At 41.9% G+C, this 22,500-nt stretch overlaps 1 protein-coding gene across 2 annotated transcripts in view; it reads left to right on the top strand.

The window, feature by feature from the left end:
• The window catches only part of LOC139561628 (5-hydroxytryptamine receptor 2C-like), a 307,369-nt gene that overhangs the window by 212,762 nt on the left and 72,107 nt on the right, over window positions 1-22,500 (top strand). The window contains exon 2 of one of the 2 annotated variants that reach the window (XM_071378847.1): window positions 16,438-16,560. The exons of the other annotated variant lie outside the window; for it this stretch is intronic. The gene's annotated coding sequence lies outside the window, so the exon portion shown is untranslated. The remainder of the gene's footprint in view (window positions 1-16,437; window positions 16,561-22,500) is intronic. 2 annotated transcript variants of the gene reach the window in all.

The following is a 22,500-nucleotide window of genomic DNA, read 5'->3' as shown; positions in this document are numbered from 1 at the left end:
ATCAACCAGGCTCAGGGACATGTACTAGTCTGTGGCGACCTAAATCCCAGAACTGGACAAGAACCTGACACTCTCAGCACACAGGGGGACAAACACCTAAATGGAGTTATTCCCTTCCAAATATGCACAACTGTGACAAGACAACAAACAAAAACAGTACATAGTTAATGGTAGTCTTCGAGGAGACTTCTACGGTAGGTACACCTATAGCTCATCTCTTGGCAGTAGCACTGTAGATTACTTTATCACTGACCTCAACCCAGAGTCTCTCAGAGCGTTCACAGTCCACTAACATCCCTATCAGGTCACAGCAAAATCACAGTCTACTTGAACAGAGCAATACTCAATCATGGGGCATCAAAGCCGTAGGAACTGCACAATGTTAAGACATGCTAGAAATGGAAGGTAAGTAGAGTAGAAACCTACCAAAAACCAATTAGGCAACAACAGATTCAATCCCTTTTAGACAACTTCCTGGACAAAACATTTCACTGTAATATTAAATCCAAGATGGCGTAGCAGTGGGATATCTGTTTTGATGGTCTTGTCCCGTCCCTTGTATATATCGTTTTTCTTCGTATATGTTTCGTATATATTTTTTATATTTTTAATCTACGGACTGAACATACGCTCCTGCAACACGCCTCACCCAATGTGGTACAAATCTGCTATTTTTTACACTTTAGAACCAGAAACCCCTTCAGAGGCTAGCCACTTAACTAGCTACTAGCTAGTAGTCAGTTTGCCACTGCTAGCGGTCATCACCATTAACTCGGACATCAGCCAGCCTCAGCCTGGTCAACTCCTGCCAGCCTGCACAGCGCGATATCAACCCAGAGCATATCGGACTGCTTTTCTCTACCACATCTCCGGATTCCTACCGCAAGCTCTGAACCTTTACACCGGATCATCACAGATAGCTAGCTGGTATCGAGTGGCTACTCCTGGCTAACGTCTCTGTCCCGGAGCAAGCACCAGTTAGCCTGGAGCTAGCCTCGAACTAGGCCCATCTCCTGTCTAACGTCTCTGTCCCGGAGCAAGCACCAGTTAGCCTGGAGCTAGCCTCGAACTAGACCTATCTCCTGGCTAGCCGAAGAAATCCATCAAGCAATTCCTGGGCTTTTAAACCTCTTTTGCCAATTGGCCTGGACCCTTTGCTGCCGACACGGAGCGCCGACGTAACCGTCCGAGGGGGTTTCCCGTTGCGACGTCCCCCTGAGGCCCATCTGCTAGCCTGCTGCTACCCCCGGCCTGCTAGCTGTCTGAATCACCTTGCCTCCAGCTCGCCTAGCTACTCACTGGACCCTAAATATTATCATCGTCACTCAATGCCTAGGCTTACCTCCACTGTACTCACATCCTGCCATACCCTTGTCTGTACATTGCCACCCTGCATACCACTGCCGGCTTGCTTCTGAAGCTGAGCAGGGTTGGTCCTGTTCAGTCCCTGAATGGGAGACCAGATGCTGCTGGAAGTGGTGTTGGAGGGCCAGTAGGAGGCACTCTTTCCTCTGGTCTAAAAAACATCCCAATGCCCCAGGGCGGTGATTAGGGACATTCCATTGTGTAGGGTGCCGTCTTTCGGATGGGATGTTAAACGGGTGTCCTGACTCTGAGGTCACTAAAGATCCAATGGCACTTATCATAAGAGTAGGGGTGTTAACCCCGGTGTCCTGGCCCTCAAACCATCATGGTCACCTAATCATCCCCAGTTTACAATTGGCTCATTCATCCCCCCTCCTCTCCCCTGTAACTATTCCCCAGGTTGTTGCTGTGAATGAGAATGTGTTCTCAGTCAACTTACCTGGTAAAATAACAGATACATTTAAAATTATGCCTTGAATCTCTTCTTCACGCCCAGAAACCTGCTCCTTTTACGGCTCCTTTCAAAAGCTCTCACTGCTGTTATAAACGCCCTCCACCCCCAGCTGTGCCCTGGACAACATATGTCAATTGATCGTTCCCATCTATCTACTGAGCTCGTACTGTTAGGTGACCTAAACTGGGATATGCTTAACACCCCGGCCGTCCTACAATCTAAGCTAGATGCCGTCAATCTCACACAAATTATCAGGGAACCTACCAGGTACAACCCTAAATCCGAAACCATGGACACCCTCATAGATATCATCCTGACCAACTTTCCCTCTAAATACACCTCTGCTGTCTTTAACCAGGATCTCATCGATCACTGCGTCATTGCATGTGTGCGTACTGAGTCCATGGTCAAACAACCACCCCTCATCACTGTCAAACGCTCCCTAAAACACTTCAGCAAGCAGGCCTTTCTAATCGACCTGGCCCGGGTATCCTGGAAGGATATTGACCTCATCCCATCAGTAGAGGATGCCTGGTTGCTCTTCAAAAGTGCTTTCCTTTCCATCTTAAATAAGCATGCCCCATTCAAAAAAATGCAGAACTAAGAACAGATATAGCCCTTGGTTCACCCCAGGCTTGACTGCCCTTGACCAGCACAAAAACATCCTGTGGCACTCTGCATTAGCATTGAATACCCCACGCGATATGCAACTTTTCAGGGAAGTCAGGAACCAATATACTCAGTCAGTTAGGAAAGTGAAGGCTAGCTTTTTCAAACAGAAATGTGCATCCTGTAGCACTAATTCCAAAAAGTTTTGGGACACTGTAAAGTCCATGGAGAATAAGAGCACCTCCTCCCAGCTGCCCACTGCACTGAGGATAGGAACCACTGTCACCACCGATAAATCTACGATAATCGATTATTTCAATAAGCATTTTTCCACTGCTGGCCATGCTTTCCACCTGGCTACCCCTACCCCGGCCAACATCTCAGCACCCCCTGCAGAAACTTGCCCCCCCCCCCCCCCCACTTCTCCTTCACCCAAATCCAGACAGTTGATGTTCTGAAAGAACTGCAAAATCTGGATCCCTACAAGTCAGCTGGGCTAGACAATCTGGACCCTCTTTCTAAAATGATCCGCCAAAATTGTTGCAACTTTCGTATCGTCTGAGATCCCCAAAGATTGGAAAGCTGCTGCGGTCATCGCCCTCTTCAAAGGGGGAGACACTGCAGACCCAAACTGCTACAGACCAATATCTATCCTACCCTGCCTTTCTAAGGTCTTCGAAAGCCAAGTTAACAAACAGATCACCGACCATTTCGAATCCCACCGTACCTTCTCCACTATGCAATCTGGTTTCTGAGCGGGTCATGGGTGCACCTCAGCCACGCTCAAGGTCCTAAACGATATAATAACCGCCATTGATAAAAGACAGTACTGTGCAGCCGTCTTCATCGACCTAGCCAAGGCTTTCGACTCTGTCAATTACCGCATTCTTATCGGCAGACTCAACAGCCTTGGCTTCTCAAATGACTGCCTCGCCTGGTTTTCAACAACCACTTCTCAAATAGAGTTCAGTGTGTCAAATCGGAAGTCATGTTGTCTGGACCTCTGGCATTCTCTATGGGGGTGCCACAGGGTTCAATTCTTAGGCCGACTCTTTTCTCTGTATAAATCAATGATGTCGCTCTTGCTGCTGGTGAGTCTCTGATCCACCTCTACGCAGACGACACCATTCTGTATACTTCTGGCCCTTCTTTGGACACTGTGCTAACAAACCTCCAAACGAGCTTCAACGCCATACAACACTCCTTCTCCTTCTCCTTTTAAATGCTAGTAAAACTAAGTGCATGCTCTTCAACCGATTGCTGCCCGCACCCTCCCGCCCGACAAGCATCACTACTCTGGACGGTTCTGACCTAGAATATGTGGACAAGTACAAATACCTAGGTGTCTGGTTAGACTGTAAACTCTCCTTCAAGACTCACAATCCAAATCCACCTCCAATCCAAAATTAAACCTAGAATCGGCTTCCTATTTCGCAACAAAGCCTCCTTCACTCATGCCGCCAAACATACCCTCGTAAACTGACTATCCTACCGATCCTTGACTTTGGCAATGTCATTTACAAAATAGCCCCAGGCACTCTACTCAGCAAACTGGATGTAGTCTATCACAGTGCCATCCGTTTTATTACGAAAGCCCCATATACAACCCACCACTGCGACCTGTATGCTCTCGTTAGCCGGCCCTTGCTACATATCCGTCGCCAAACCTACTGGCTCCAGGTCATCTAGAAGTCTTTGCTAGGTAAAGCCCCGCCTTATCTCAGCTCACTGGTCACCATAGCAACACACACCCGTAGCACGTGCTCCAGCAGGAATATTGCACTGGTCATCCCCAAAGCCCAAATTTCCTTTGGCCGCCTTTCCTTCCAGTTCTCTGCTGCCAATGACTGGAACGAATTGCAAAATTCTCTGAAGTTGGAGTCTTATATCTCCCTCTCTAACTTTAAGCATCAGCTATCAGAGCAGCTTCCCGATCACTGTACCTGTAAACAGCCAATCTGTAAATAGCACACCCGATTACCTCATCCCCATATTATTACTTACCCTCTTGCTCTTTTGCACCCCAGTATCTCCACTTGCACATCATCATCTGCACATCTGTCACTCCGGTATTAATGCTAAATTGTAATTATTTTCGCCTCTATTTATTGCCTACCTCTAGGGCCTATTTATTGGCTACCTCCCTACTCTTCTACATTTGCACACACTGTACATAGATTTTTTCTATTTTTCTTTTCTTTTGTGTTATTGACTGTACGTTTGTTTATCTGTAACTCTGTGTTGTTGTTTTTGTCACACTGCTTTGCTTTATCTTGGCCAGGTCGCAGTTGTAAATGAGAACTTGTTCTCAACTGGCCTACCTGGTTAAATAAAGGTGAAATTTTAAAATTTTAAAATAGGAAGTTGTGAACTTGGCAGTAGAAAGCTTAAACAGCATATTGGACCTTCCTGCTTCCCTATCAAATCCAAACATTCAAGCAGCAACTTAAGAAAGTGTAAAACAATGACAAATGCTTCGATGAAGAATCGAAAAGCCTAACATGCTGACTACACCGCTCGCGTCACGTGCGCAAGCGTTGCAAAATAAATTTGCATATACACTACTATTCAAAAGTTTGGGGTCACTTAGAAATGTCCTTGTTTTTTTTAAGAAAAGCAAATTTTTTTGTCCATTAAAAAAACATCAAATTGATCATAAACACAGTGTAGACATTGTTAATGTTGTAAATGACTATTGTAGATGGAAATGGCAGATTTTTAATGGAATATCTACATAGGCGTACAGAGGCCCATTATCAGCAACCATCACTCCTGTGTTCCAATGGCACGTTGTGTTAGCTAATCCAAGTTTATCATTTTAAAAGGCTAATTGATCATTAGAAAATCCTTTTGCAATTATGTTAGCACAGCTGATAACTGTTGTCCTGATTAAAGAAGCAATACAACTGGCCTTCTTTAAACTAGTTGAGTATCTGGAGCATCAGCATTTGTGGGTTCGATTACAGGCTCAAAATGGCCAGAAACAAATAACTTTCTTCTGAAACTCGTCAGTTTATTCTTGTTCTGAGAAATGAAGGCTATTCCATGTGAGAAAATGCCAAGAAACTGAAGATCTTGTACAACGCTATGTACTACTCCCTTCACAGAACAGCACAACCTTGCTCTAACAGAATAGAAAGAGGAGTGGGAGGCCCCGGTGCACAACTGAGCAAGAGGGCAAGTACATTAGAGTGTCTAGTTTGAGAAAAGACACCTCACAAGTCCACAACTGGCAGCTTCATTAAATAGTACCCGCAAAACACCAGTCTCAACGTGAACAGTGAGGATGCTGGCCTTCTAGACAGAGTTCCTCTGTCCAGTGTCTGTGTTCTTTTGCCCATCTTAATCTTTTATTTTTATTGGCCTGTCTGATATATGTTTTTTTCTTTGCATCTCTGCCTAGAAGGCCAGCATCCTGAAATCGCCTCTTCACTGCTGACATTGAGACTGGTGTTTTGAGGGTACTATTTAATCAACACAAAGTTGTATCTATCCAAAATGGAGATGTATGGGTAAACCAATTCTCCAATCTTTTTGGTCCTATAACAAAGAATAAAGAGCAAAAACATATACATTATCAAATGCAAATCTAAGAATCAACTATTAAAGACTAGCAGAACCCACTGGATTCTCCAATTACATTGAATGAACTACAGGACAAAATACAAACCCTCCAACTCAAAAAGGCCTGTGGTGTTGATGGTATCCTCAATGAAATGATCAAATATACAGCCCACAATTGCCAATTGGCTATACTAAAACTCTTTAACATCATCCTTAGCTCTGGCATCTTCGACAAAATTTGGAACCAAGGACTGATCACACCTATCCACAAAATTTGAGAAAATGTTGACCCCAATGACTACCGTGGTTTATGCGTCAACAGAAGCCTTGGGAAAATCCTCTGCATTATCATTAACAGCAGACTTGTACATTTTCTCAGTGAAAACAATGTAGTGAGCAAATGTCAAATATACAGACCACGTATTCATTCTGCACACCCTAATTGACAAATAAACAAACCAAAACAAAGACAAAGTCTTATCATGCTTTGTTGATTTCAAAAAGCCTTTGACTCAATTTGGCTTGAGGGTCTGCTATACAAATTGATGGAAAAACATACAACATTATAAAATCCATGTACACAAACAACAAGTGTACAGTTAAAATAGGCAAAAAACAAACACATTTCTTCACACATGGCCGTGGGGTGAGACAGGGATGCAGCTTAAGCCCCACCCTCTTCAACATATATATCAACGAATTGGCGTGGGCACTAGAAAAGTCTGCAGCACACGGCCTCACCCTACTAGAATCTGAAGTCAAATGTCTACTGTTTGCTGATGATCTGGTGCCTCTGTCCCCAACCAAGGAGGGCCTACAGCAGCACCTAGATATTCTGCACAGATTCTGCCAGACCTGAACCCTGACAGTAAATCTCAGTAAAACCAAAATAATGGTGTTCCAAAAAAAGGTCTAGTTGCCAGGACCACGAATACAAAATCCATCTAGACACTGTTGCCCTAGAGCACACAAAAAACTATACATACCTCAGGCTAAACATCAGCGCCACAGGTAACTTCCACAAAGTTGTGAATGATCTGAGAGGCAAGAAGGCATTCTATGCCATCAAAAGGAACATAAAATTCGACATACCAATTAGGATCTGGCAAAAAATATTTGAATCAGTTATATAACCCTTTATGGTTGTGAGGTCTGGGGTCCGCTCACCAACCAAGAATTCACAAAATGGGACAAACACCAAATTGAGACTCTGCATGCAGAATTCTGCAAAAATATCCTCTGTGTACAACGTAAAACACCAAATAATGCATGCAGAGCAGAATTTGGCCGATACCCGCTAATTATCAAAATCCAGAAAAGATGCTGTTAAATTCTACAACCACCTAAAAGGAAGCGATTCCCAAACCTTCCATAACAAAGCCATCACCTACAAAGAGATGAACCTGGAGAAGAGTCCCCTGAGCAAGCTGGTCCTAGGGCTCTGTTCACAAACACAAACACACCCCACAGAGCCCCAGGACAGCAACACAATTAGACCCAACCAAATCATGACAAAACCAAAAGATAATTACTTGCCACAATGGAAAGAATTAACAAAAAAACAGAGCTGAACTTCCTAACCTCCTGCCCATTTTATTACCATGTTAGAGACACAGACAGACAGACAGACAGACAGACAGACAGACAGACAGACAGACAGACAGACAGACAGACAGACAGACAGACAGACAGACAGACAGACAGAACAAACATTTTATTCTGAATTATTTCTGAATAATATTAATAATAATAATATAAATATGTATGTTGCTTCACATCCGCTCCGAAAGAAACAGAGATTGAAGAGGCTGTCATCAAGACAACTTCTTACTCCAACCCCTCCGAAAGACACACACATAGGTTGTCATCAAGACAACAGAAGGAGGAGTTGAAGGAATTGAGAGAGAGTAAAGAGAATGTAAATGAGAGGAGATGAGAGGCCAGAGAGAGAGAGAGAGAGTGAGTGAGAGAGACAGTCGTCGTGCTGTCTGAGTGGAGATCTTGGTTAGTAAACATGTCTCATTGTCAACAACAGAACAGCTTACTGGAGATTAATCATGAGGACACACACACACACACACACACACACACACACACACACACACACACACACACACACACACACACACACACACACACACACACACACACACACACACACACACACACACACACACACACACACACACGGTAACAGCTCTTAAATTTGAACAGACTAAATGAGTCACTAACTCTGCAGTGCTGCTGCTGAGACTAATAACGAGGGCCATTGAATAGCCATGGACTTCCCCATATGATATTATCACCATACTTAGGTCCAGAAACAATATGTTTTGTGATTCTCACGATTCTATATGTATTGCTGTTTGATTCTGTGATTTTATTGCGATGATGATGTTCCAAAACATAATGGCTCACTATATGTCTGCTGCAGAGAGACGAGAGAGAGCAGGAGAAAATGAGTTTTAAATAGCATGTTGGCTCACTATATGTCTGCTGCAGAGAGACGAGAGAGAGCAAGAGAAAATGAGTTTTAAATCAGTCATGTTGGCATCACTATATGTCTGCTGCAGAGAGACGAGAGAGAGCAAGAGAAAATGAGTTTTAAATAGCATGTTGGCTCACTATATGTCTGCTGCAGAGAGACGAGAGAGAGCAGGAGAAAATGAGTTTTAAATAGCATGTTGGCTCACTATATGTCTGCTGCAGAGAGACGAGAGAGAGCAGGAGAAAATGAGTTTTAAATAGCATGTTGGCTCACTATATGTCTGCTGCAGAGAGACGAGAGAGAGCAGGAGAAAATGAGTTTTAAATAGCATGTTGGCTCACTATATGTCTGCTGCAGAGAGACGAGAGAGAGCAGGAGAAAATGAGTTTTAAATAGCATGTTGGCTCACTATATGTCTGCTGCAGAGAGACGAGAGAGAGCAGGAGAAAATGAGTTTTAAATAGCATGTTGGCTCACTATATGTCTGCTGCAGAGAGACGAGAGAGAGCAGGAGAAAATGAGTTTTAAATAGCATGTTGGCTCACTATATGTCTGCTGCAGAGAGACGAGAGAGAGCAGGAGAAAATGAGTTTTAGTCAGTCAGGGAAACTAATAGCATGTTGGCTCAGTATTTAGAAAGAAGATGGAGAACAAGCTATGGGATCAGAAATACCAGCGTTTTGTCCCTAAGGACAGGTGCAGCCTGGGAAGTGTTTAGTATTGTCCCTAAGGACAGGTACAGCCTGGGAAGTGTTTAGTATTGTCCCTAAGGACAGGTGCAGCCTGGGAAGTGTTTAGTATTGTCCCTAAGGACAGGTACAGCCTGGGAAGTGTTTAGTATTGTCCCTAAGGACAGGTACAGCCTGGGAAGTGTTTAGTATTGTCCCTAAGGACAGGTACAGCCTGGGAAGTGTTTAGTATTGTCCCTAAGGACAGGTACAGCCTGGGAAGTGTTTAGTATTGTCCCTAAGGACAGGTACAGCCTGGGAAGTGTTTAGTATTGTCCCTAAGGACAGGTACAGCCTGGGACGTGTCCATTTAGTATTGTCCCTAAGGACAGGTACAGCCTGGGAAGTGTCCATTTAGTATTGTCCCTAAGGACAGGTACAGCCTGGGAAGTGTCCATTTAGTATTGTCCCTAAGGACAGGTACAGCCTGGGAAGTGTCCATTTAGTATTGTCCCTAAGGACAGGTACAGCCTGGGAAGTGTCCATTTAGTATTGTCCTTAAGGACAGGTACAGCCTGGGAAGTGTCCATTTAGTATTGTCCCTAAGGACAGGTACAGCCTGGGAAGTGTCCATTTAGTATTGTCCCTAAGGACAGGTAATAGTAGTCACAGGGTGTGTTAGCAGTTCACACCAGACATCACAAGAATATTGCTGAACTGAAACAGTATTGTCCCTAAGGACAGGTACAGCCGATTAGCACTAGCTAACGCTACCAAGCAAAAAAAGAAATCGATACTTGGATTCTAAGTATCAACATAATATCGTTCAAAATAATATTGCGACTAATAACCTCAAATCTCAACTCCAATGACAAGCTACGTACTGAGATGTTTTCTCTGACTCAGTGAGACAAAACAACTATGACTAAAAACTCACTCGAAAACTTTTGTCTCGGAAAAACAACAAATATATATTTTGGGGGAACAGTATGAGCTTGTGATTGTTGTGAAACCCTGTGACTAATAACTCACCCTGTGACTAATAACTCACCCTGTGACTAATAACTCACCATGTGACTATTAACTCACCCTGTGACTAATAACTCACCCTGTGACTAATAACACACCCTGTGACTAATAACTCACCCTGTGACTAATAACTCACCCTGTGACTAATAACTCACCATGTGACTAATAACTCACCCTGTGACTAATAACTCACCCTGTGACTAATAACTCACCCTGTGACTAATAACACACCCTGTGACTAATAACTCACCCTGTGACTAATAACTCACCCTGTGACTAATAACACACCCTGTGACTAATAACTCACCCTGTGACTAATAACACACCCTGTGACTATTAACTCACCCTGTGACTAATAACTCACCCTGTGACTAATAACTCACCCTGTGACTAATAACTCACCCTGTGACTAATAACTCACCCTGTGACTAATAACTCACCCTGTGACTAATAACTCGCCCTGTGACTAATAACTCACCCTGTGACTAATAACACACCCTGTGACTATTAACTCACCCTGTGACTAATAACTCACCCTGTGACTAATAACTCACCCTGTGACTAATAACTCACCATGTGACTAATAACTCACCCTGTGACTAATAACACACCCTGTGACTAATAACTCACCCTGTGACTAATAACTCACCCTGTGACTAATAACACACCCTGTGACTAATAACTCACCCTGTGACTAATAACTCACCCTGTGACTAATAACTCACCCTGTGACTAATAACACACCCTGTGACTATTAACTCACCCTGTGACTAATAACTCACCCTGTGACTAATAACTCACCCTGTGACTAATAACTCACCCTGTGACTAATAACTCACCCTGTGACTAATAACTCACCCTGTGACTAATAACTCACCCTGTGACTAATAACACACCCTGTGACTATTAACTCACCCTGTGACTAATAACTCACCCTGTGACTAATAACTCACCCTGTGACTAATAACTCACCCTGTGACTAATAACTCACCCTGTGACTAATATCTCACCATATTCTGTTTATCACAATAGAAAGCCGACGCAATGTAGTAGGTACAGTGGGAAGGAAAAGTATGTGGACCCTTTATAATTTCCTGGATTTCTGCATACATTGGTCATAAAATTGTTTCTGATCTTCATCTAAGTCACAACAATAGACAAACGCCTAAACATAACACAAAACAATGATATGTTTTCATGTCTTTATTGAACACACCGTGTAAACATTCACAGTAAGGGTTGGGAAAAGTATGTGAACTCTTGGATTTAATAACAGGTTGACCCTCCTTTGGCAGCAATAAACTCGTTTTCTGTAGTTGCGGATCAGACCTGCACAACGGTCAGGAGGAATTTTGGACCATTCCTCTTTACAAAACTGTTTCAGTTCAGCAATATTCTTGTGATGTCTGGTGTGAAGTGCTCTCTTGAGGTCAGGCCACAGCATCTCAATCGGGTTGAGGTCAGCACTCTGACTGGGCCACTCCAGAAGGCGTATTTTCTTCTGTTCAAGCCATTCTGTTGTTGATTAACTGACTAACTTCTGTTGAGCTTCAACTGGCGGACAGATAGCCTTACATTCTCCTGCAAGATGTCTTAATAAACTTGGGAATTCATTTTTCCGTCAATGATAGCAAGCTGTCCAGGCCCTGAGGCAGCAAAGTAGCCCCAAACCATGATGCTCCCTCCACCGTACTTTACAGTTGGGATGAGGTTTTGATGTTGGTGTGTTGTGCCTTCTTTTCTCCACACAGTGTTGTGTGTTCCTTCCAAACAACTCAACTGTAGCTTCATCTGTACACAGATCATTTTTTACCAGTAGCTCTGTGGAACATCCAGGTGCTCTTTTGCAACCATCAGACGTGCAACAATGGTGGTAGTATAGTATATTGACATGGTGGTAGTATAGTATATTGACATGGTGGTAGTATAGTATATTGACATGGTGGTAGTATAGTATATTGACATGGTGATAGTATAGTATATTGACATGGTGGTAGTATAGTATATTGACATGGTGGTAGTATAGTATATTGACATGGTGGTAGTATAGTATATTGACATGGTGGTAGTATAGTATATTGACATGGTGGTAGTATAGTATATTGACATGGTGGTAGTATAGTATATTGACATGGTGGTAGTATAGTATATTGACATGGTGGTAGTATAGTATATTGACATGGTGGTAGTATAGTATATTGACATGGTGATAGTATAGTATATTGGCATGGTGGTAGTATAGTATATTGACATGGTGGTAGTATAGTATATTGGCATGGTGGTAGTATAGTATATTGACATGGTGGTAGTATAGTATATTGACATGGTGGTAGTATAGTATATTGACATGGTGGTAGTATAGTATATTGACATGGTGGTAGTATAGTATATTGACATGGTGGTAGTATAGTATATTGACATGGTGGTAGTATAGTATATTGACATGGTGGTAGTATAGTATATTGACATGGTGGTAGTATAGTATATTGACATGGTGATACTATAGTATATTGACATGGTGGTAGTATAGTATATTGACATGGTGGTAGTATAGTATATTGACATGGTGGTGGTATAGTACATCCATCAATTACACAGTATACGTATTGCTCTTCGCAAGACAGAAACAAATCACCCCAGACTTAAATCTTAATGGTTGAAACTTTGTCTAAAACAAGAAAATTATCTTTTGAATAGCGGCAAACAGTATCTGTTGTTGCGTGAGATTGTGTTTGTTGTAAAAAAGTATTCACTTCTCAACTTGACATCTGAGAAATGGGAAAGCCACAGGTGAGACGTCAGCCCTGATGAGAAAGGACCAGAGAGAAAGAGAGGGAGGGGGGAGAAAGAGATAGAAAATTAAAGACAGATTGAGAGGGGGAATGAGAGACAGAGTGAGAGAGAGAGAGAGAGAGAGAGAGAGAGAGAGAGAGAGAGAGAGAGAGAAGCTGCTCAGTCAATGGTAAAGAGCACCTTGAAAGCTTCATGACGAATGGCCTGTATACACTGAGTATACAATCATTTAGAACACCTGCTCTTCCATGACAGACTGACCAGGTGAATCCAGATTAAAGCTATGATCCCTTATTGATGTCACTTGTTGAATCGACCTCAATCAGTGTAGATGAAGGGGAGGAGACCGGGGAAAGGAGGATTTTTACGCCTTGAGACAATTGAGACATGGATTGTGTATGTGTGCCAGTCAGAGGCTAAACAAGACAAAATATTTAAGTGCCTTTGAACGGGGTATGTTAGTAGGTGCCAGGTGCAAAGGTTTGTGTCAAGAACTGCAACGCTGCTGGGTTTTTCATGCTCAACAGTTTCCCGTGTGCATCAAGAATGGTCCACCACCCAAAGGACATCCAGTCAACTGGACACAACTGTGTGAAGCATTGGAGTCAACATGGGCCAGCATCCCTGTGGAACTCTTTCCACACCTTGTAGAGTTAATGTCCCATCGAATTAAGGCTCTTCTGATGGCAAAAGGGGAGGGGGGAACAACTCAATATGAGGAAGGTGTTCCTAATGTTTGGCATACTCAGTGGACTGACTGAAGAACCAGTTGGCCTGTATGTCTGTAGAAAAACAACACACTTAAAACTCCTCTTCAAAACATCATATTTTCTTCAAATCTTCTCTTTTACTCATCCCGTCTTGTTTCTCATCTCTCTTTATGCCATTTGTATTATTAGTTATATTGCACACCTCTCTCTCTGTCTCTCTCTCTCTCTCTCTCTCTCTCTCTCTCTCTCGCTCTCTCTCTATCTCTGGGAAGAATGACGAGACATGTCCGTTCATTCCAGACACTCATCTCCAGGGAGACGGCTAAAAACACCCCCAAGAAACAGGGAAAAAATGGAAAGAAAACGAGTTGAGGAGAGGAGGATAGGAGGAGAAAGTGTTAGAGTTCATTCTTCGTCTAATAACTCCCTGACAGGAGAATGTTATCCCCGACGACAACGACAGCAACGACAACAACAACAATCCAAAATCAATAACACAATAGAAGATGGTGGAGGAAGTGAGGGAGGGAAGGAAGGAAGGCTGGGAGGGAGGGAGGGAGGGAGGGAGGGAGGGAGGGAGGGAGGGAGGGAGGGAGGGAGGGAGGGAGGGAGGGAGGGAGGGAGGGAGGGAGGGACATAAACAATGATCCAGATTTCAATTAACTATATAACACGTTCGGTGGCACCTCCAGTAAATGGAGCTAAAAAGGGAATGCTGTAAAAACGTGCTTATCTTAAACCCTCTAGAGGACTAGAGGACAGACAGAGTGTGTGTGTGTGTGTGTGTGTGTGTGTGTGTGTGTGTGTGTGTGTGTGTGTGTGTGTGTGTGTGTCTGTGTGTGTGTCTGTGTCTGTGTCTGTGTCTGTGTCTGTCTGTGTGTGTGTGTCTGTGTGTCTGTGTGTGTGTGTGGGCTGATATAAATGTCACTGTAGAGGATGATGAAAGAGTATGATAATATAAATTATTATTATTATTATTATTATGTAATATTTCACCACGAATACCAAGAGGACAGAGCTAATATACATATAATCTGAATAGAGGGTAATGTACAGGTTATAATCTAGAGAACAGAGCTAATATACATATCATCTGAATAGAGGGTAATGTACAGGTTATAATCTAGAGAACAGGGCTAATATACATATCATCTGAATAAAGGGTAATGTACAGGTTATAATCTAGAGGACAGGGCTAATATACATATCATCTGAATAAAGGGTAATGTACAGGTTATAATCTAGAGGACAGGGCTAATATACATATCATCTGAATAAAGGGTAATGTACAGGTTATAATCTAGAGGACAGGGCTAATATACTTATCATCTGAATAGAGGGTAATGTACAGGTTATAATCTAGAGAACAGAGCTAATATACATATCATCTGAATAGAAGGTAATGTACAGGTTATAATCTAGAGAACAGAGCTAATATACATATCATCTGAATAAAGGGTAATGTACAGGTTATAATCTAGAGAACAGAGCTAATATACATATCATCTGAATAAAGGGTAATGTACAGGTTATAATCTAGAGGACAGGGCTAATATACTTATCATCTGAATAGAGGGTAATGTACAGGTTATAATCTAGAGAACAGGGCTAATATACATATCATCTGAATAGAGGGTAATGTACAGGTTATAATCTAGAGAACAGGGCTAATATACATATCATCTGAATAAAGGGTAATGTACAGGTTATAATCTAGAGAACAGAGCTAATATACATATCATCTGAATAAAGGGTAATGTACAGGTTATAATCTAGAGGACAGGGCTAATATACATATCATCTGAATAAAGGGTAATGTACAGGTTATAATCTAGAGGACAGGGCTAATATACATATAATCTGAATAGAGGGTAATGTACAGGTTATAATCTAGAGAACAGGGCTAATATACATATCATCTGAATAGAGGGTAATGTACAGGTTATAATCTAGAGAACAGAGCTAATATACATATCATCTGAATAAAGGGTAATGTACAGGTTATAATCTAGAGAACAGAGCTAATATACTTATCATCTGAATAGAGGGTAATGTACAGGTTATAATCTAGAGAACAGAGCTAATATACTTATCATCTGAATAAAGGGTAATGTACAGGTTATAATCTAGAGAACAGGGCTAATATACATATCATCTGAATAAAGGGTAATGTACAGGTTATAATCTAGAGAACAGGGCTAATATACATATCATCTGAATAAAGGGTAATGTACAGGTTATAATCTAGAGAACAGGGCTTCAGAAGGTATTCATACTCCTTGACTTATTTCACAATTTGTTTTGTTACAGCCTGAATTCAACATGTATTAAATAGATTTTGTTTTCTGTATTCTTATTTTTTTAAGTGCTCACCCATCTACACATAATACCCCATAATGACAAAGTGAAAACATGTGAAAACATGTTTTTAGAAATGTTTGCAAATACATAATTTACATAAGTTTTCACACCCCCGAGTCAATAATATGTTGAAGCGCCTTTCGCGGCGATTACAGCTGTGAGTCTTTCTGGGTAAGTCTCTAAGAGCTTTACACACCTGGATTGTGTAACATTTGCCCATTATTATTTTCAAAACTCAAGTTCTGTCAAATTTGGTCGTTGATTGGTCGTTGCTAGACAACCATTTTCAGGTGTTCAAGTAGATGTTCAAGTAGATGTAACTCAAAACTGTAACTGAGAAACAATCACTGTCTTCTTGGTAAGCAACTCCAGTGTAGATTTGTCCTTGTGTTTTAGGTTATTGTCCTGATGAAAGGGGAATTCATCTCCCAGTGTCTGGTGGAAAGCAGACTGAATGTCAAGGCTGTGGGTAACTGGTGAAAGGAGTCAGGCGCAGGAGAGCTGAGATGCGTGGAAAAGGTATTTAAATCAAGAAAACACCAGTATAAAACACAATACTATGGTGCTGGAAAAATACCGGTACCACGAAATAAACGGGCGTAAATAACAAAACCCGGCAACAATATACCAGTTGTCAGAGACAGCCTTACAATAAAACAAACACGCACACAAACATGGGGGAAACCAGAGGGTTAAATAATGAACATGTAATGGGGGAATTAAAACCAGGTGTGTAAAAACCAAAGACAAAACAAATGGAAAATTAAAAGTGGATTGGTGATGGCTAGAAGGCAGGTGATGTCGACTGCCGAACGCCGCTCGAACAAGGAGACCGACTCCGGTGGAAGTCGTGACACTAAACATTTACATTACATTTAAGTCATTTAGCAGACGCTCTTATCCAGAGCGACTTACAAATTGGTGCATTCACCTTATGACATCCAGTGGAACAGCCACTTTACAATAGTGCATCTAAATCTTTTAAGGGGGGGGGGGGGGGTGAGAAGGATTACTTTATCCTATCCTAGGTATTCCTTAAAGAGGTGGGGTTTCAGGTGTCTCCGGAAGGTGGTGATTGACTCCGCTGTCCTGGCGTCGTGAGGGAGTTTGTTCCACCATTGGGGGGCCAGAGCAGCGAACAGTTTTGACTGGGCTGAGCGGGAACTGTACTTCCTCAGTGGTAGGGAGGCGAGCAGGCCAGAGGTGGATGAACGCAGTGCCCTTGTTTGGGTGTAGGGCCTGATCAGAGCCTGGAGGTACTGAGGTGCCGTTCCCCTCACAGCTCCGTAGGCAAGCACCATGGTCTTGTAGCGGATGCGAGCTTCAACTGGAAGCCAGTGGAGAGAGCGGAGGAGCGGGGTGACGTGAGAGAACTTGGGAAGGTTGAACACCAGACGGGCTGCGGCGTTCTGGATGAGTTGTAGGGGTTTAATGGCACAGGCAGGGAGCCCAGCCAACAGCGAGTTGCAGTAATCCAGATGGGAGATGACAAGTGCCTGGATTAGGACCTGCGCCGCTTCCTGTGTGAGGCAGGGTCGTACTCTGCGGATGTTGTAGAGCATGAACCTACAGGAACGGGCCACCGCCATGTTTTCCTCTGTGTTTCGCTCCATTCGGTTTCTTTTTTATCCTGAAAAACTCCCAGTCCTTAACGATTACAAGCATTACAAGCATACCCATAACATGATGCAGGTAGCCTGGCGGGTAGGAGCGTTGGGCCATTAACCGAAAGGTTGCTGGTTCGAATCCCTGAGCTGAGAAGATAAAAATCTGTCATTCTGCCCCTGAGCAAGGCAGTTAACCCACTGTTCCACGGGCGATGTGGATGTCGATTAAGGCAGCCCTCCACACCTCTCTGATTCAGAGGGGTTAAATGCAGAAGACACATTTCAGTTGAATACATTTAGTTGGACAACTGACTAGGTATCCCCATTCCTTTCCTTTATGCTTGAACATATGAAGTGTGGTGCTCAGTATTGTGTTGTATTGGATTTGCCCCAAACTTAACACTTTGTATTCAGGATCAAAAGTTAATTGCTTTGCCACATTTCTTTGCAGTTTTACTTTAGTGCCTTGTTGCAAACAGGAAGCATGCTTTGGAATGTTTTGATTCTGTACAGGCTTCCTTCCTTTCACTCTGTCAGTTATGTTAGTATTGTGGAGTAACTACAATGTTGTTGATCCGTCCTCTGCTTTCTCCTGACACAGCCATTACACTCTGTAGCTGTTTTAAAGTCACCATTGGCCTCATGGTGAAATCCCTGAGCGGTTTCCTTCCTCTCCAGTAAATGAGTTAGGGAGGACACCTGTATCTTTGTAGTGACTGGGTGTATTTATACACAACCCAAAGTGTAATGAATAACTGCACCATGCTCAAAGGGATATTCAATATCTGCTTTTCTATTTGTATCCATCAACCAATAGGAGTACTTCTTTGCGAGGCATTGGAAAACCTCCCTGGTCTTTGTGATTGAATCTGTGTTTTAAATTCACTGCTCGACTGAGGGACCTTACAGATAATTGTACGTGTTGGATACAGAGATGAGGTAGTCATTCAAAAATCATGTTTAACACTATTATTGCACACAGAGTGAATCCATGTAACTTTTTCTGTGACTTGATTAAGCACATTTTTACTCCTAAGGTATTTTGGCTTGCTATAACACTAAATTGTCTTCCCTTTTATTCTACAATGTAGAAAAAAAAGTGTAATTAATAGGTATGTCCAGAACGTTGACTGGTACCGTGTATATACATACAGTGCATTCGGAAAGTATTCAGACCCCTTGACTTTTTCCACATTTTGTTACATTAAAGCCTTATTCTAAAATGGAATAAATACATTTTGTTCCTCATCAATCTACACACAATATTCCGTAACGATAAAGCGAACACAGGTTTTGTCTTTTTTTTTTTACCAAGTAATTCAGAACCAGTTTGGAGTTTGCCAAAAGGCACATAAACAAGATTCTCTGGTCTGATGAAACCAAGATCGAACTCTTAGGCCTGAATGCCAAGAGTCATTTCAGGAGGAAACTTGCCACCATCCCTACAGTGGAGCATGTTGGTGGCAGCCTGTTTGTCAGTGGCAAGGACTGGGAGACTAATCAGAAGTGAAGGAAAGATTAACGGAGCATGGTACAGAGAGATCCTTGATGAAAACCTGCTTCAGAGCACTCAGGACCTCAGACTGGAGTGAAGGTTCACCTTCCAACAGGACAACGACCCTCAGCACACAGCCAAGACAATGCAGGAGTGGCTTCAGGACAAGTCCCTGGATGTCCTTGAGTGGCTCAGCCAGAGCTCAGACTTGAATCCTATCCAACATCTCTGGAGAGACCTAAAAATAGCTGTGCAGCAACGCTCTCCGTCCAACCTGACAGAGCTTGAGAGGATCTGCAGAGAAGAATGGGAGAAACCCCCCAAATACAGGTGTGCCAAGCTTGTAGTGTCATACCCAAGAAGATTAAATGCTGTAATTGCTGCCAAAGGTGTTTCAACAAAGTACTGAGTAAAGGGTCTGAATAATTATGTGAATTAGATTTTTCAATTTTGTATTTCTAATAAATTTGTTTTTGATTTAAAACCTGTTGAGGACAAGGGGGTGCTGTTTTCACTTTTGGAGAAAATCGTATGATTTTTAAACGGCCTCGTACTCAATTCTTGCTCGTACAATATGCATATTATTATTACTATTGGATAGAAAACAGTCTCTAGTTTCTAAAAACGTTTGAATTATTTCTCTAAGTGAAACAGAACTCCTTTTACAGACCATTTCCTAACCGGAAGTGAGATTTCCAAAAGCGAACTCTCTCTTCAGGAGCTTGTCTATAAAAGGGCATGTCACTTATGACTGTAGAAACACGTCATACGCCTTCGCCTGGGTGTAATGCGGAAGTGAGAGAAAAAATCAGTTGATTATCTCGACCAGGGACTGAACACAACGTCTTGGACTGAGACGTGCGCACTTTTATTTATTTCCTGGGCGCGAAGTCTGACCTGTACTCGGCTCATTGAAGAACCTTTTTAAAGGTGAATATGATCTCTGGCTTCGATTTTCTTTGATACATGTCACAATATCATCTTAAAGTATGTTTTTTCAATATAGTTTAATTATATTATTGAAATTTATTCTGGACTTTAGACGTGATGCGACGCAAGAATTGGTTCAAGAACGAGAGGCTAGCAATGCTAGCTAATGGTGCTTGCTAATTCTGAGGGAAATCGTTCGTTATGGATCCAAATAAAGTCGGTTCTGAACAAAGGACCCCTTGGAGAACATTCTGATGGAAGATCCACAAAGATAAGGACCCAATTTGGGATGCTTTTTCATATATATCTGTCGAACTGTGCTATGCTACCGTTTGACTAGAAGCAATGCTGCTGTGTGCTAGCTATTGTAGTAAGCTAATATAACGATATATTGTGTTTTCGCTGTAAAACACTTCAAAAATCGGAAATATTGGCTCTGTTCACAAGATCTTATTCTTTCATTAGCTATCCACCATATATTGTTCTGAAATGTTTTATGATGTGTAATTAGTAGTTGACGTTGGTGTCTGTATTTTCTCTGGCTACTGCCGTGCGATTTCTGACTGTAGCTGTGATGGTGGCTATGATGGTAGCAGTAATGTAAAACTGATTTATAGCTAAAATATGCACATTTTTCGAACAAAACATAGATTTATTGTGTAACATGTTATAGGACTGTCATCTGAGGGAGTTTTTTCTAGGTTATTTAGGTTGGTTCTAGGTTGGTTCTAGGTTAGTTAGGTTAGCTACTTGCATGCTACCGTTGCTGTGAAAAACTGTCTGTCTGTCTTTTGTATTTGGTGGTGAACTAACATAAATATATGTGGTGTTTTCGCTGTAAAACACTTCAACAATCGGAAATATTGTCTGTATTCACAAGATATTTGTCTTTCATTAGCTATCCACCATATATTTGTCTGAAATGTTTTATGATGTGTAATTAGGTAGTTGGTGTCTGTATTTACTCTGGCTACTCCCGTGCGATTTCTGACTGTAGCTATGATGGTAGCAGTAATGTAAAACTGATTTATAGCTAAAATATGCAATTTTTTTGAAGAAAACATAGATTTATTGTGTAACATGTTATAGGACTGTCATCTGAGGTAGTTTTTTCTAGGTTATTTAGGTTGGTTCTAGGTTAGTTAGGTTGGCTTGTGCATGCTACCTGCAGCCTACTTGTGCTGTGAAAAATGTCTGTCTGTCTTTTTTTATTTGGTGGTGACCTAACATAAATATATGTGGTGTTTTCTCTGTAAAACATTTAAAAAATCGGACATGTTGGCTGGATTGACAAGATGTTTATCTTTCAAATGCTGTATTGGACTTGTTAATGTGTGAAAGTTAAATATTTCAATTTTGTTTTTTGAATTTGCCGCTCTGCCTTTTCAATGGAATGTGGGAGGAGTGCCGCTAGCGGCACCCGTGGCCTCAACAGGTTTTAACATTATAGGGTTTTGTGTGGAGGTTGATGTGGGAAAAAAATTATAATAATAAAAAAAAACATTTTAGAATAAGGCTGTAATAACGTAAGAAAATGTGTAAAAAATAAAAGCCTCTGAATACTTTCCGAATTCACTGGTACATACAGTACCAGTCAAAAGTTTAAACACCTTCTTTATCTTTATTTTTACTATTTTCTACATTTTCTAATACTAGTGATATCAAAACTATGAAATAACACATATGAAATATGTTGTTCACAACGCGAAGCATGGTGGAGGAGATGTGATGGTGTGGGGGTGCTTTGCTGGTGACACTGATGGTGATTTATTTACAATTCAAGGCACACTTAACCAGCATGGCTACCACATCATTCTGCAGCAATACGCGATCCCATCTGGTTTGCACTTAGTGGGACTATCATTTGTTTTTGAAAAGGACAATCACCCCAAACACTCCTCCAGGCTTTGTAAGCGCTAACATTACTATTTGACCAAAAAGGAGAGTGATGGAGTGCTGCATCAGATGACCTGGCCTCCACAAACACTCGGCCTCAACCCAATTGAGATGGTTTGGGATGAGTTGAACCTCAGAGTGAAGGGAAAGCAGCCAACAAGTGCTCAGCATATGTGGGCACTCCTTCAAGACTGTTGGAAAAGCATTCCTCATGAAGCTGGTTGAGAGAATGTCAAGACTGTGCAAAGCTGTCATCAAGGCAAAGGATGGCTACTTTGAATAATATAAAATAGAAAATATATTTTGACTTGTTTAACACTTTTTTGGTTACTACATGTTTCCATATGTGTTATTTCATAGTTCTGATGTCTTTACTATTATTATACAATGTAGAAAATAGTAAAAATAAAGAAAAACCCTTGAATGAGTAGGTGTGTCCAAACCTTTGACTGGTACTGTGTGTGTGTGTGTGTGTGTGTGTGTGTGTGTGTGTGTGTGTGTGTGTGTGTGTGTGTGTGTGTGTGTGTGTGT

Source organism: Salvelinus alpinus, chromosome 31 (assembly GCF_045679555.1).
Source record: "Salvelinus alpinus chromosome 31, SLU_Salpinus.1, whole genome shotgun sequence".
Classification (NCBI taxonomy): Eukaryota; Metazoa; Chordata; class Actinopteri; order Salmoniformes; family Salmonidae; genus Salvelinus; species Salvelinus alpinus.
This window is presented reverse-complemented; position numbering and strand designations above follow the sequence as displayed.